Source organism: Asterias rubens, chromosome 21 (genome assembly GCF_902459465.1).
Source record: "Asterias rubens chromosome 21, eAstRub1.3, whole genome shotgun sequence".
Lineage (NCBI taxonomy): Eukaryota > Metazoa > Echinodermata > Asteroidea > Forcipulatida > Asteriidae > Asterias > Asterias rubens.
This window is the reverse complement of record NC_047082.1, coordinates 441,784-458,398: the sequence shown is the minus strand read 5'-3', so window position 1 is coordinate 458,398 and position 16,615 is coordinate 441,784. Positions and strand designations below refer to the sequence as shown.

The following is a 16,615-nucleotide window of genomic DNA, read 5'->3' as shown; positions in this document are numbered from 1 at the left end:
GAGCTGTTGATAGTGTAAAACATTGTGGGCTACGAATTCCTCTGAAATAATGTAGTTTTTGAGAAAGAGGTAATTTCACACAAAAATAATAAAATACTTCTAGATAGAAGTCTTTTATTCCTCTTTGAAAGCACAACAATTCGTCCAACAAGGGTATGTTTTCTTTCATCGTTTTCTCGCAACTTGGATGACCGATTGAGCCCAAATTTTACAGGCTTGTTACGGTATGCTTATGATGGGATACACCAAGTGAGAACACGGGTCTTTGACAATATTACCAAACGTGTACACAGTGCCTTTAATCAAATTCGTGAATCTTTTTTGAGAGTGCTGTTTCTTACATTGTGTTATACTATCAACCTCTTCCCATAACTCATTACCAAGAAAGGTATTATGCTAATAATTATTTTGAGTAATTACTAACAGTGTTCATTGCCTTTAATTTCAGCACTTATAATAACCAACAGTGTTCATCGCCTTTAATTTCAGCACTTATAACGAGTTCTTAATTTTGTCCCCCTCCCACAGGTTACAATCAGGTACAATTATTACATTTCATTCATGCCTATGTTCATTAACCTGCCCGATGACTTTTGACGAGTTGTGCTCATCTTGATTAAACATAGTATGCTTGAAATGTTTCAGGTCATTTACACATGAATCTCAACACCCCGGTGCAAGGCGTGTCATTCCACAAGGGGCCATAACGCATCTCCACACAAGACCCTTTTACCGCCATTTTTCTCTTGGCTCATACGCCAGTTGGGAGTGGTCTGCCAAGGCGTGACAAACTCTGACAGTATACTGTTCAGCTTCATCAAAGGTCTTAGCATCCGTCACAAGAAGGTAGCAATGATTCCCAAAACTTGTCTATGGACTGATGCAGGACATGCATGGATATAATGATCAGGAAATGCGTCTGAAGGGGAGCTGAAACAGTGAAGTTTGCCGCCATTTTGAGTGCCGAGTGATAGCGTCTGAACACGGCAGGACGTGTCTAACTCAGCAAGTGGTAAGCTGTTGTCAGCCGTACCCCCGCCTGTCCATATACTCTAAGTTAATTGTTTTTAATTGTATTATTTTTTATTCCGAAACGGGGGGGGGGGGGTAGCATTGTAATAATGAATAACAATTAGTGAAGAAGTCATAAGGAAATGAGTGTGAAAGGAACACGTTGCCTTGGATCGGTCGAGTTCGTCTTTGAAAAGCGTGTGTAACAGTTTGTTATAAAATGCATATGGTTTAGAAAGATGTTTCAAAAGTTGAATACAATGATCCATACACATTTGCCTCAAAATTGCGTGGTTTTTCTTTTACTTGACGAACTAACACGGTCGGCCATTTATGGAAGCAGAATATTTTGACTCCCATAAATGGCTGGCCGTGTATGTCGATAAGGTAAAGGGAAAACCACGCAATTATGAGTGATACTTGTGTGGATCATTATATTCTACTTTTAAAATATATTTCTAATCAAATGTATTAAAAAACGGTTACAAACTCGACTGATCCAAGGCAACGTGTTCCTTTAACTAATAACAAAAAACGGATAACTTTCCGTATGGCGCCATCACTTTTTCACTCATTTTTACAAAAAGGGATATCTCATTGAGGTAAATTAGATACTATATTATTTCATACCGAATGAAAAAGTGGTGGCGCCATACGGAAACTTTTTGCCAATTCTTTGGTTTGACTCTAACCCAATAAACCTCCCTATAGTTCAATAAGTAGCTTGTGTGAAGAGCATCTGAATTGGGGCAAATAATGGCGATATTATAATTAACACAACGTAAATATAACTCAAACTCAAACTGGGTTTGAAGATACGGTATGTCCTGAGCTTAGTCTTTTGGCCAGAATTAGTTCTATAGCCATTATGCAATCTATTGTACCAGTTAGAGTTTCACATTCCGTTGGCTATATAGCTGGCACAGTTCCTTTTAAGAATGAGAAATACCGATGTTTTGTGGCCAAGCCCTTGTGTCTGATCACAGAGAATGTACACCATTGTTATCACTTCAACCAGTAACTTAGCATATGTACAAAGGAAAATGACAAAATTCGTCCCGGAATAAATTGGGTGTACGTATTGCTAACCGATGACGCGGTAAATTTTGTAGAGATTGGGCATTAGTCTGGAGTCGAAATGACCTTAACAAATCTGTGAACTTATGTTAGACAGCTCTGTGCACAAAAATCCCTTTTGGGAGGCTGTTGAGCACAGTTCTGATTCTCACTTACTTGGTGTTTCCGCTATCATAAAAATTGTCGAAGCCGCCCTAAAACTTTTAAAATTCGGATGCAGGGATATGCCAGGTAGTGTCGGGTACACGGACTCCGTGTCTCTAGCATGTTAAATTTCAGAGTTATTGAAGAGTTCGGCTCAGATTTATTTTAAAACCATTCAACAAAACAATTCGTCGGCTTTTTGTGTATAGCCCATGCATACAACTTTGGGGTGGTAATAGGTCTACTTCCTGGCTGCTGGCCCCGCTTATCATATCATTAAAATTAGTTCAAGAAGAAATACCTTGAAAATGGCTATCCGATGAGTAATTACCAAAGAAAGTGTCCACTGCCTTTAAATGGGCGTGACATGCACCTGTGCTTATTCAGGTTTTGCACGTGACACAACCTGAATGAGCCATAGATATAGAATTGAATGTAGAATTAACTACGAGTTCGTTTCGGAGCACAGCCGCCTACTTGTAATTTTCGGTATCAAGAAGTCTGAAAGCCGCTCTAAAACTTTGAAATTTGAATTTAGGGACATGTCAGGATGACGCAGGTACAAACTGCGTCTCTCTATCGTTTTTAGTTCCAGAATGATTCAAAAGCATAGCTGAAAGTTTTTAGAAGTCCGGGCTTTTTTTTCACCGCATATATTTGTTTTCTCCAATAATGACCACATGCCGTGTGTTTCATGCATTAAATGTCCCAAATTTATGGGGTGTGTCGGGTGTACTCCCTAGCCTCTAGCGTCGCTTTGAAAATCCTCATAGCACTAATTTTTGTACGAGAGGAAAGCCCTTGAAATTGTCCATCCAATGGGTCTAAACTTGCTTAGATTGAGCAATGATTATGGGTCAAATTGACCCGTTGTACTTTTGATTTTCTCTGTGCACAAAAATCCCCTAGGGAGGCTTGTTGAGTTCGTTTCGGAGCACAGCCGCCTACTTTTAATTTTCGGTATCAAGAAGTCTGGAAGCCGCTCTAAAACTTTGAAATTTGAATTCAGGGACATGCCAGGATGACGCAGGTACAAACTGCGTCTCTCTATCGTTTTTAGTTCCAGAATGATTCAAAAGCATAGCTGAAAGTTTTTATAAGTCCGGGCTTTTTTTTCAAGGCATATATTTGTTTTCTCCAATAATCACCACATGCCATGTATTTCATGCATTAAATGTCCCAAAGTTAGGGGGTGTGTCGGGTCTACTCCCTGGCCTCTAGCGTCGCTTTAAAAATCCCCATAGCCCTAATTTTTGTACGAGAGGAAAGCCCTTGAAATTGTCCATCCATTGGTGCTAAACTTGTTAAGATTGGGCAATGATTTTGGGTGAAATTGACCCGTTGTACTTTTGATTTTCTCTGTGCACAAAAATCCCCTAGGGAGGCTTGTTGAGTTCGTTTCGGAGCACAGCCGCCTACTTTTAATTTTCGGTACCAAGAAGTCTGGAAGCCGCTCTAAAACTTTGAAATTTAAATTCAGGGACATGTCAGGATGACGCAGGTACAAACTGCGTCTCTCTATCGTTTTTAGTTCCAGAATGATTCAAAAGCATAGCTGAAAGTTTTTATAAGTCCGGGCTTTTTTTTCAAGGCATATATTTGTTTTCTCCAATAATCACCACATGCCGTGTATTTCATGCATTAAATGTCCCAAATTTAGGGGGTGTGTCGGGTCTACTCCCTGGCCTCTAGCGTCGCCTTGAAAATCCCCATAGCCCTAATTTGTGTACGAGAGGAAAGCCCTTGAAATTGTCCATCCATTGGTGCTAAACTTGTTAAGATTGGGCAATGATTTTGGGTGAAATTGACCCGTTGTACTTTTGATTTTCTCTGTGCACAAAAATCCCCTAGGGAGGCTTGTTGAGTTCGTTTCGGAGCACAGCCGCCTACTTTTAATTTTCGGTACCAAGAAGTCTGGAAGCCGCTCTAAAACTTTGAAATTTAAATTCAGGGACATGCCAGGATGACGCAGGTACAAACTGCGTCTCTCTATCGTTTTTAGTTCCAGAATGATTCAAAAGCATAGCTGAAAGTTTTTATAAGTCCGGGCTTTTTTTTCAAGGCATATATTTGTTTTCTCCAATAATGACCACATGCCGTGTATTTCATGCATTAAATGTCCTAAATTTAGGGGGTGTGTCGGGTCTACTCCCTGGCCTCTAGCGTCGCCTTGAAAATCCACATAGCCCTAATTTTTGTACGAGAGGAAAGCCCTTGAAATTGTCCATCCATTGGTGCTAAACTTGTTAAGATTGGGCAATGATTTTGGGTGAAATTGACCCGTTGTACTTTTGATTTTCTCTGTGCACGAAAATCCCCTAGGGAGGCTTGTTGAGTTCGTTTCGGAGCACAGCCGCCTACTTTTAATTTTCGGTACCAAATAGTCTGGAAGCCGCTCTAAAACTTTGACATTTAAATTCAGGGACATGCCAGGATGACGCAGGTACAAACTGCGTCTCTCTATCGTTTTTAGTTCCAGAATGATTCAAAAGCATAGCTGAAAGTTTTTATAAGTCCGGGCTTTTTTTTCAAGGCATATATTTGTTTTCTCCAATAATCACCACATGCCATGTATTTCATGCATTAAATGTCCCAAAGTTAGGGGGTGTGTCGGGTCTACTCCCTGGCCTCTAGCGTCGCTTTAAAAATCCCCATAGCCCTAATTTTTGTACGAGAGGAAAGCCCTTGAAATTGTCCATCCATTGGTGCTAAACTTGTTAAGATTGGGCAATGATTTTGGGTGAAATTGACCCGTTGTACTTTTGATTTTCTCTGTGCACAAAAATCCCCTAGGGAGGCTTGTTGAGTTCGTTTCGGAGCACAGCCGCCTACTTTTAATTTTCGGTACCAAGAAGTCTGGAAGCCGCTCTAAAACTTTGAAATTTAAATTCAGGGACATGTCAGGATGACGCAGGTACAAACTGCGTCTCTCTATCGTTTTTAGTTCCAGAATGATTCAAAAGCATAGCTGAAAGTTTTTATAAGTCCGGGCTTTTTTTTCAAGGCATATATTTGTTTTCTCCAATAATCACCACATGCCGTGTATTTCATGCATTAAATGTCCCAAATTTAGGGGGTGTGTCGGGTCTACTCCCTGGCCTCTAGCGTCGCCTTGAAAATCCCCATAGCCCTAATTTGTGTACGAGAGGAAAGCCCTTGAAATTGTCCATCCATTGGTGCTAAACTTGTTAAGATTGGGCAATGATTTTGGGTGAAATTGACCCGTTGTACTTTTGATTTTCTCTGTGCACAAAAATCCCCTAGGGAGGCTTGTTGAGTTCGTTTCGGAGCACAGCCGCCTACTTTTAATTTTCGGTACCAAGAAGTCTGGAAGCCGCTCTAAAACTTTGAAATTTAAATTCAGGGACATGCCAGGATGACGCAGGTACAAACTGCGTCTCTCTATCGTTTTTAGTTCCAGAATGATTCAAAAGCATAGCTGAAAGTTTTTATAAGTCCGGGCGATTTTTTTCAAGGCATATATTTGTTTTCTCCAATAATCACCACATGCCGTGTATTTCATGCATTAAATGTCCCAAATTTAGGGGGTGTGTCGGGTCTACTCCCTGGCCTCTAGCGTCGCCTTGAAAATCCACATAGCCCTAATTTTTGTACGAGAGGAAAGCCCTTGAAATTGTCCATCCATTGGTGCTAAACTTGTTAAGATTGGGCAATGATTTTGGGTGAAATTGACCCGTTGTACTTTTGATTTTCTCTGTGCACAAAAATCCCCTAGGGAGGCTTGTTGAGTTCGTTTCGGAGCACAGCCGCCTACTTTTAATTTTCGGTACCAAGAAGTCTGGAAGCCGCTCTAAAACTTTGACATTTAAATTCAGGGACATGCCAGGATGACGCAGGTACAAACTGCGTCTCTCTATCGTTTTTAGTTCCAGAATGATTCAAAAGCATAGCTGAAAGTTTTTATAAGTCCGGGCTTTTTTTTCAAGGCATATATTTGTTTTCTCCAATAATCACCACATGCCGTGTATTTCATGCATTAAATGTCCCAAATTTAGGGGGTGTGTCGGGTCTACTCCCTGGCCTCTAGCGTCGCTTTGAAAATCCACATAGCCCTAATTTTTGTACGAGAGGAAAGCCCTTGAAATTGTCCATCCATTGGTGCTAAACTTGTTAAGATTGGGCAATGATTTTGGGTGAAATTGACCCGTTGTACTTTTGATTTTCTCTGTGCACAAAAATCCCCTAGGGAGGCTTGTTGAGTTCGTTTCGGAGCACAGCCGCCTACTTTTAATTTTCGGTACCAAGAAGTCTGGAAGCCGCTCTAAAACTTTGAAATTTAAATTCAGGGACATGCCAGGATGACGCAGGTACAAACTGCGTCTCTCTATCGTTTTTAGTTCCAGAATGATTCAAAAGCATAGCTGAAAGTTTTTATAAGTCCGGGCTTTTTTTTCAAGGCATTTATTTGTTTTCTCCAATAATCACCACATGCCGTGTATTTCATGCATTAAATGTCCCAAATTTAGGGGGTGTGTCGGGTCTACTCCCTGGCCTCTAGCGTCGCTTTGAAAATCCCCATAGCCCTAATTTTTGTACGAGAGGAAAGCCCTTGAAATTGTCCATCCATTGGTGCTAAACTTGTTAAGATTGGGCAATGATTTTGGGTGAAATTGACCCGTTGTACTTTTGATTTTCTCTGTGCACAAAAATCCCCTAGGGAGGCTTGTTGAGTTCGTTTCGGAGCACAGCCGCCTACTTTTAATTTTCGGTACCAAGAAGTCTGGAAGCCGCTCTAAAACTTTGAAATTTAAATTCAGGGACATGCCAGGATGACGCAGGTACAAACTGCGTCTCTCTATCGTTTTTAGTTCCAGAATGATTCAAAAGCATAGCTGAAAGTTTTTATAAGTCCGGGCTTTTTTTTCAAGGCATATATTTGTTTTCTCCAATAATCACCACATGCCGTGTATTTCATGCATTAAATGTCCCAAATTTAGGGGGTGTGTCGGGTCTACTCCCTGGCCTCTAGCGTCGCTTTGAAAATCCACATAGCCCTAATTTTTGTACGAGAGGAAAGCCCTTGAAATTGTCCATCCATTGGTGCTAAACTTGTTAAGATTGGGCAATGATTTTGGGTGAAATTGACCCGTTGTACTTTTGATTTTCTCTGTGCACAAAAATCCCCTAGGGAGGCTTGTTGAGTTCGTTTCGGAGCACAGCCGCCTACTTTTAATTTTCGGTACCAAGAAGTCTGGAAGCCGCTCTAAAACTTTGAAATTTAAATTCAGGGACATGCCAGGATGACGCAGGTACAAACTGCGTCTCTCTATCGTTTTTAGTTCCAGAATGATTCAAAAGCATAGCTGAAAGTTTTTATAAGTCCGGGCTTTTTTTTCAAGGCATATATTTGTTTTCTCCAATAATCACCACATGCCGTGTATTTCATGCATTAAATGTCCCAAATTTAGGGGGTGTGTCGGGTCTACTCCCTGGCCTCTAGCGTCGCTTTGAAAATCCACATAGCCCTAATTTTTGTACGAGAGGAAAGCCCTTGAAATTGTCCATCCATTGGTGCTAAACTTGTTAAGATTGGGCAATGATTTTGGGTGAAATTGACCCGTTGTACTTTTGATTTTCTCTGTGCACGAAAATCCCCTAGGGAGGCTTGTTGAGTTCGTTTCGGAGCACAGCCGCCTACTTTTAATTTTCGGTACCAAATAGTCTGGAAGCCGCTCTAAAACTTTGACATTTAAATTCAGGGACATGCCAGGATGACGCAGGTACAAACTGCGTCTCTCTATCGTTTTTAGTTCCAGAATGATTCAAAAGCATAGCTGAAAGTTTTTATAAGTCCGGGCTTTTTTTTCAAGGCATATATTTGTTTTCTCCAATAATCACCACATGCCGTGTATTTCATGCATTAAATGTCCCAAATTTAGGGGGTGTGTCGGGTCTACTCCCTGGCCTCTAGCGTCGCTTTGAAAATCCACATAGCCCTAATTTTTGTACGAGAGGAAAGCCCTTGAAATTGTCCATCCATTGGTGCTAAACTTGTTAAGATTGGGCAATGATTTTGGGTGAAATTGACCCGTTGTACTTTTGATTTTCTCTGTGCACAAAAATCCCCTAGGGAGGCTTGTTGAGTTCGTTTCGGAGCACAGCCGCCTACTTTTAATTTTCGGTACCAAGAAGTCTGGAAGCCGCTCTAAAACTTTGAAATTTAAATTCAGGGACATGCCAGGATGACGCAGGTACAAACTGCGTCTCTCTATCGTTTTTAGTTCCAGAATGATTCAAAAGCATAGCTGAAAGTTTTTATAAGTCCGGGCTTTTTTTTCAAGGCATATATTTGTTTTCTCCAATAATCACCACATGCCGTGTATTTCATGCATTAAATGTCCCAAATTTAGGGGGTGTGTCGGGTCTACTCCCTGGCCTCTAGCGTCGCTTTGAAAATCCCCATAGCCCTAATTTTTGTACGAGAGGAAAGCCCTTGAAATTGTCCATCCATTGGTGCTAAACTTGTTAAGATTGGGCAATGATTTTGGGTGAAATTGACCCGTTGTACTTTTGATTTTCTCTGTGCACAAAAATCCCCTAGGGAGGCTTGTTGAGTTCGTTTCGGAGCACAGCCGCCTACTTTTAATTTTCGGTACCAAGAAGTCTGGAAGCCGCTCTAAAACTTTGAAATTTAAATTCAGGGACATGCCAGGATGACGCAGGTACAAACTGCGTCTCTCTATCGTTTTTAGTTCCAGAATGATTCAAAAGCATAGCTGAAAGTTTTTATAAGTCCGGGCTTTTTTTTCAAGGCATATATTTGTTTTCTCCAATAATCACCACATGCCGTGTATTTCATGCATTAAATGTCCCAAATTTAGGGGGTGTGTCGGGTCTACTCCCTGGCCTCTAGCGTCGCTTTGAAAATCCCCATAGCCCTAATTTTTGTACGAGAGGAAAGCCCTTGAAATTGTCCATCCATTGGTGCTAAACTTGTTAAGATTGGGCAATGATTTTGGGTGAAATTGACCCGTTGTACTTTTGATTTTCTCTGTGCACAAAAATCCCCTAGGGAGGCTTGTTGAGTTCGTTTCGGAGCACAGCCGCCTACTTTTAATTTTCGGTACCAAGAAGTCTGGAAGCCGCTCTAAAACTTTGAAATTTAAATTCAGGGACATGCCAGGATGACGCAGGTACAAACTGCGTCTCTCTATCGTTTTTAGTTCCAGAATGATTCAAAAGCATAGCTGAAAGTTTTTATAAGTCCGGGCTTTTTTTTCAAGGCATATATTTGTTTTCTCCAATAATCACCACATGCCGTGTATTTCATGCATTAAATGTCCCAAATTTAGGGGGTGTGTCGGGTCTACTCCCTGGCCTCTAGCGTCGCTTTGAAAATCCACATAGCCCTAATTTTTGTACGAGAGGAAAGCCCTTGAAATTGTCCATCCATTGGTGCTAAACTTGTTAAGATTGGGCAATGATTTTGGGTGAAATTGACCCGTTGTACTTTTGATTTTCTCTGTGCACAAAAATCCCCTAGGGAGGCTTGTTGAGTTCGTTTCGGAGCACAGCCGCCTACTTTTAATTTTCGGTACCAAGAAGTCTGGAAGCCGCTCTAAAACTTTGAAATTTAAATTCAGGGACATGCCAGGATGACGCAGGTACAAACTGCGTCTCTCTATCGTTTTTAGTTCCAGAATGATTCAAAAGCATAGCTGAAAGTTTTTATAAGTCCGGGCTTTTTTTTCAAGGCATATATTTGTTTTCTCCAATAATCACCACATGCCGTGTATTTCATGCATTAAATGTCCCAAATTTAGGGGGTGTGTCGGGTCTACTCCCTGGCCTCTAGCGTCGCTTTGAAAATCCACATAGCCCTAATTTTTATACGAGAGGAAAGCCCTTGAAATTGTCCATCCATTGGTGCTAAACTTGTTAAGATTGGGCAATGATTTTGGGTGAAATTGACCCGTTGTACTTTTGATTTTCTCTGTGCATAAAATCCCCTAGGGAGGCTTGTTGAGTTCGTTTCGGAGCACAGCCGCCTACTTTTAATTTTCGGTACCAAGAAGTCTGGAAGCCGCTCTAAAACTTTGAAATTTAAATTCAGGGACATGCCAGGATGACGCAGGTACAAACTGCGTCTCTCTATCGTTTTTAGTTCCAGAATGATTCAAAAGCATAGCTGAAAGTTTTTATAAGTCCGGGCTTTTTTTTCAAGGCATATATTTGTTTTCTCCAATAATCACCACATGCCGTGTATTTCATGCATTAAATGTCCCAAATTTAGGGGGTGTGTCGGGTCTACTCCCTGGCCTCTAGCGTCGCTTTGAAAATCCACATAGCCCTAATTTTTATACGAGAGGAAAGCCCTTGAAATTGTCCATCCATTGGTGCTAAACTTGTTAAGATTGGGCAATGATTTTGGGTGAAATTGACCCGTTGTACTTTTGATTTTCTCTGTGCACAAAAATCCCCTAGGGAGGCTTGTTGAGTTCGTTTCGGAGCACAGCCGCCTACTTTTAATTTTCGGTACCAAGAAGTCTGGAAGCCGCTCTAAAACTTTGAAATTTAAATTCAGGGACATGCCAGGATGACGCAGGTACAAACTGCGTCTCTCTATCGTTTTTAGTTCCAGAATGATTCAAAAGCATAGCTGAAAGTTTTTATAAGTCCGGGCTTTTTTTTCAAGGCATATATTTGTTTTCTCCAATAATCACCACATGCCGTGTATTTCATGCATTAAATGTCCCAAATTTAGGGGGTGTGTCGGGTCTACTCCCTGGCCTCTAGCGTCGCTTTGAAAATCCCCATAGCCCTAATTTTTGTACGAGAGGAAAGCCCTTGAAATTGTCCATCCATTGGTGCTAAACTTGTTAAGATTGGGCAATGATTTTGGGTGAAATTGACCCGTTGTACTTTTGATTTTCTCTGTGCACAAAAATCCCCTAGGGAGGCTTGTTGAGTTCGTTTCGGAGCACAGCCGCCTACTTTTAATTTTCGGTACCAAGAAGTCTGGAAGCCGCTCTAAAACTTTGAAATTTAAATTCAGGGACATGCCAGGATGACGCAGGTACAAACTGCGTCTCTCTATCGTTTTTAGTTCCAGAATGATTCAAAAGCATAGCTGAAAGTTTTTATAAGTCCGGGCTTTTTTTTCAAGGCATATATTTGTTTTCTCCAATAATCACCACATGCCGTGTATTTCATGCATTAAATGTCCCAAATTTAGGGGGTGTGTCGGGTCTACTCCCTGGCCTCTAGCGTCGCTTTGAAAATCCACATAGCCCTAATTTTTGTACGAGAGGAAAGCCCTTGAAATTGTCCATCCATTGGTGCTAAACTTGTTAAGATTGGGCAATGATTTTGGGTGAAATTGACCCGTTGTACTTTTGATTTTCTCTGTGCACAAAAATCCCCTAGGGAGGCTTGTTGAGTTCGTTTCGGAGCACAGCCGCCTACTTTTAATTTTCGGTACCAAGAAGTCTGGAAGCCGCTCTAAAACTTTGAAATTTAAATTCAGGGACATGCCAGGATGACGCAGGTACAAACTGCGTCTCTCTATCGTTTTTAGTTCCAGAATGATTCAAAAGCATAGCTGAAAGTTTTTATAAGTCCGGGCTTTTTTTTCAAGGCATATATTTGTTTTCTCCAATAATCACCACATGCCGTGTATTTCATGCATTAAATGTCCCAAATTTAGGGGGTGTGTCGGGTCTACTCCCTGGCCTCTAGCGTCGCTTTGAAAATCCCCATAGCCCTAATTTTTGTACGAGAGGAAAGCCCTTGAAATTGTCCATCCATTGGTGCTAAACTTGTTAAGATTGGGCAATGATTTTGGGTGAAATTGACCCGTTGTACTTTTGATTTTCTCTGTGCACAAAAATCCCCTAGGGAGGCTTGTTGAGTTCGTTTCGGAGCACAGCCGCCTACTTTTAATTTTCGGTACCAAGAAGTCTGGAAGCCGCTCTAAAACTTTGAAATTTAAATTCAGGGACATGCCAGGATGACGCAGGTACAAACTGCGTCTCTCTATCGTTTTTAGTTCCAGAATGATTCAAAAGCATAGCTGAAAGTTTTTATAAGTCCGGGCTTTTTTTTCAAGGCATATATTTGTTTTCTCCAATAATCACCACATGCCGTGTATTTCATGCATTAAATGTCCCAAATTTAGGGGGTGTGTCGGGTCTACTCCCTGGCCTCTAGCGTCGCTTTGAAAATCCCCATAGCCCTAATTTTTGTACGAGAGGAAAGCCCTTGAAATTGTCCATCCATTGGTGCTAAACTTGTTAAGATTGGGCAATGATTTTGGGTGAAATTGACCCGTTGTACTTTTGATTTTCTCTGTGCACAAAAATCCCCTAGGGAGGCTTGTTGAGTTCGTTTCGGAGCACAGCCGCCTACTTTTAATTTTCGGTACCAAGAAGTCTGGAAGCCGCTCTAAAACTTTGAAATTTAAATTCAGGGACATGCCAGGATGACGCAGGTACAAACTGCGTCTCTCTATCGTTTTTAGTTCCAGAATGATTCAAAAGCATAGCTGAAAGTTTTTATAAGTCCGGGCTTTTTTTTCAAGGCATATATTTGTTTTCTCCAATAATCACCACATGCCGTGTATTTCATGCATTAAATGTCCCAAATTTAGGGGGTGTGTCGGGTCTACTCCCTGGCCTCTAGCGTCGCTTTGAAAATCCCCATAGCCCTAATTTTGTACGAGAGGAAAGCCCTTGAAATTGTCCATCCATTGGTGCTAAACTTGTTAAGATTGGGCAATGATTTTGGGTGAAATTGACCCGTTGTACTTTTGATTTTCTCTGTGCACAAAAATCCCCTAGGGAGGCTTGTTGAGTTCGTTTCGGAGCACAGCCGCCTACTTTTAATTTTCGGTACCAAGAAGTCTGGAAGCCGCTCTAAAACTTTGAAATTTAAATTCAGGGACATGCCAGGATGACGCAGGTACAAACTGCGTCTCTCTATCGTTTTTAGTTCCAGAATGATTCAAAAGCATAGCTGAAAGTTTTTATAAGTCCGGGCTTTTTTTTCAAGGCATATATTTGTTTTCTCCAATAATCACCACATGCCGTGTATTTCATGCATTAAATGTCCCAAATTTAGGGGGTGTGTCGGGTCTACTCCCTGGCCTCTAGCGTCGCTTTGAAAATCCCCATAGCCCTAATTTTTGTACGAGAGGAAAGCCCTTGAAATTGTCCATCCATTGGTGCTAAACTTGTTAAGATTGGGCAATGATTTTGGGTGAAATTGACCCGTTGTACTTTTGATTTTCTCTGTGCACAAAAATCCCCTAGGGAGGCTTGTTGAGTTCGTTTCGGAGCACAGCCGCCTACTTTTAATTTTCGGTACCAAGAAGTCTGGAAGCCGCTCTAAAACTTTGAAATTTAAATTCAGGGACATGCCAGGATGACGCAGGTACAAACTGCGTCTCTCTATCGTTTTTAGTTCCAGAATGATTCAAAAGCATAGCTGAAAGTTTTTATAAGTCCGGGCTTTTTTTTCAAGGCATATATTTGTTTTCTCCAATAATCACCACATGCCGTGTATTTCATGCATTAAATGTCCCAAATTTAGGGGGTGTGTCGGGTCTACTCCCTGGCCTCTAGCGTCGCTTTGAAAATCCCCATAGCCCTAATTTTTGTACGAGAGGAAAGCCCTTGAAATTGTCCATCCATTGGTGCTAAACTTGTTAAGATTGGGCAATGATTTTGGGTGAAATTGACCCGTTGTACTTTTGATTTTCTCTGTGCACAAAAATCCCCTAGGGAGGCTTGTTGAGTTCGTTTCGGAGCACAGCCGCCTACTTTTAATTTTCGGTACCAAGAAGTCTGGAAGCCGCTCTAAAACTTTGAAATTTAAATTCAGGGACATGCCAGGATGACGCAGGTACAAACTGCGTCTCTCTATCGTTTTTAGTTCCAGAATGATTCAAAAGCATAGCTGAAAGTTTTTATAAGTCCGGGCTTTTTTTTCAAGGCATATATTTGTTTTCTCCAATAATCACCACATGCCGTGTATTTCATGCATTAAATGTCCCAAATTTAGGGGGTGTGTCGGGTCTACTCCCTGGCCTCTAGCGTCGCTTTGAAAATCCACATAGCCCTAATTTTTGTACGAGAGGAAAGCCCTTGAAATTGTCCATCCATTGGTGCTAAACTTGTTAAGATTGGGCAATGATTTTGGGTGAAATTGACCCGTTGTACTTTTGATTTTCTCTGTGCACAAAAATCCCCTAGGGAGGCTTGTTGAGTTCGTTTCGGAGCACAGCCGCCTACTTTTAATTTTCGGTACCAAGAAGTCTGGAAGCCGCTCTAAAACTTTGAAATTTAAATTCAGGGACATGCCAGGATGACGCAGGTACAAACTGCGTCTCTCTATCGTTTTTAGTTCCAGAATGATTCAAAAGCATAGCTGAAAGTTTTTATAAGTCCGGGCTTTTTTTTCAAGGCATATATTTGTTTTCTCCAATAATCACCACATGCCGTGTATTTCATGCATTAAATGTCCCAAATTTAGGGGGTGTGTCGGGTCTACTCCCTGGCCTCTAGCGTCGCTTTGAAAATCCCCATAGCCCTAATTTTTGTACGAGAGGAAAGCCCTTGAAATTGTCCATCCATTGGTGCTAAACTTGTTAAGATTGGGCAATGATTTTGGGTGAAATTGACCCGTTGTACTTTTGATTTTCTCTGTGCACAAAAATCCCCTAGGGAGGCTTGTTGAGTTCGTTTCGGAGCACAGCCGCCTACTTTTAATTTTCGGTACCAAGAAGTCTGGAAGCCGCTCTAAAACTTTGAAATTTAAATTCAGGGACATGCCAGGATGACGCAGGTACAAACTGCGTCTCTCTATCGTTTTTAGTTCCAGAATGATTCAAAAGCATAGCTGAAAGTTTTTATAAGTCCGGGCTTTTTTTTCAAGGCATATATTTGTTTTCTCCAATAATCACCACATGCCGTGTATTTCATGCATTAAATGTCCCAAATTTAGGGGGTGTGTCGGGTCTACTCCCTGGCCTCTAGCGTCGCTTTGAAAATCCACATAGCCCTAATTTTTGTACGAGAGGAAAGCCCTTGAAATTGTCCATCCATTGGTGCTAAACTTGTTAAGATTGGGCAATGATTTTGGGTGAAATTGACCCGTTGTACTTTTGATTTTCTCTGTGCACAAAAATCCCCTAGGGAGGCTTGTTGAGTTCGTTTCGGAGCACAGCCGCCTACTTTTAATTTTCGGTACCAAGAAGTCTGGAAGCCGCTCTAAAACTTTGAAATTTAAATTCAGGGACATGCCAGGATGACGCAGGTACAAACTGCGTCTCTCTATCGTTTTTAGTTCCAGAATGATTCAAAAGCATAGCTGAAAGTTTTTATAAGTCCGGGCTTTTTTTTCAAGGCATATATTTGTTTTCTCCAATAATCACCACATGCCGTGTATTTCATGCATTAAATGTCCCAAATTTAGGGGGTGTGTCGGGTCTACTCCCTGGCCTCTAGCGTCGCTTTGAAAATCCACATAGCCCTAATTTTTGTACGAGAGGAAAGCCCTTGAAATTGTCCATCCATTGGTGCTAAACTTGTTAAGATTGGGCAATGATTTTGGGTAAATTGACCCGTTGTACTTTTGATTTTCTCTGTGCACAAAAATCCCCTAGGGAGGCTTGTTGAGTTCGTTTCGGAGCACAGCCGCCTACTTTTAATTTTCGGTACCAAGAAGTCTGGAAGCCGCTCTAAAACTTTGAAATTTAAATTCAGGGACATGCCAGGATGACGCAGGTACAAACTGCGTCTCTCTATCGTTTTTAGTTCCAGAATGATTCAAAAGCATAGCTGAAAGTTTTTATAAGTCCGGGCTTTTTTTTCAAGGCATATATTTGTTTTCTCCAATAATCACCACATGCCGTGTATTTCATGCATTAAATGTCCCAAATTTAGGGGGTGTGTCGGGTCTACTCCCTGGCCTCTAGCGTCGCTTTGAAAATCCACATAGCCCTAATTTGTGTACGAGAGGAAAGCCCTTGAAATTGTCCATCCATTGGTGCTAAACTTGTTAAGATTGGGCAATGATTTTGGGTGAAATTGACCCGTTGTACTTTTGATTTTCTCTGTGCACAAAAATCCCCTAGGGAGGCTTGTTGAGTTCGTTTCGGAGCACAGCCGCCTACTTTTAATTTTCGGTACCAAGAAGTCTGGAAGCCGCTCTAAAACTTTGAAATTTAAATTCAGGGACATGCCAGGATGACGCAGGTACAAACTGCGTCTCTCTATCGTTTTTAGTTCCAGAATGATTCAAAAGCATAGCTGAAAGTTTTTATAAGTCCGGGCTTTTTTTTCAAGGCATATATTTGTTTTCTCCAATAATCACCACATGCCGTGTATTTCATGCATTAAATGTCCCAAATTTAGGGGGTGTG

The 16,615-nt window shown here is 41.2% G+C and overlaps 1 protein-coding gene across 1 annotated transcript in view; it reads left to right on the top strand.

The window, feature by feature from the left end:
* The first annotated feature begins 667 nt into the window (after window positions 1-667).
* Window positions 668-16,615, top strand: part of LOC117304508 (uncharacterized oxidoreductase TM_0325-like) — a 29,032-nt gene continuing 13,084 nt past the window's right edge. The window contains exon 1 of the mRNA XM_033789015.1: window positions 668-1,012. The gene's annotated coding sequence lies outside the window, so the exon portion shown is untranslated. The remainder of the gene's footprint in view (window positions 1,013-16,615) is intronic.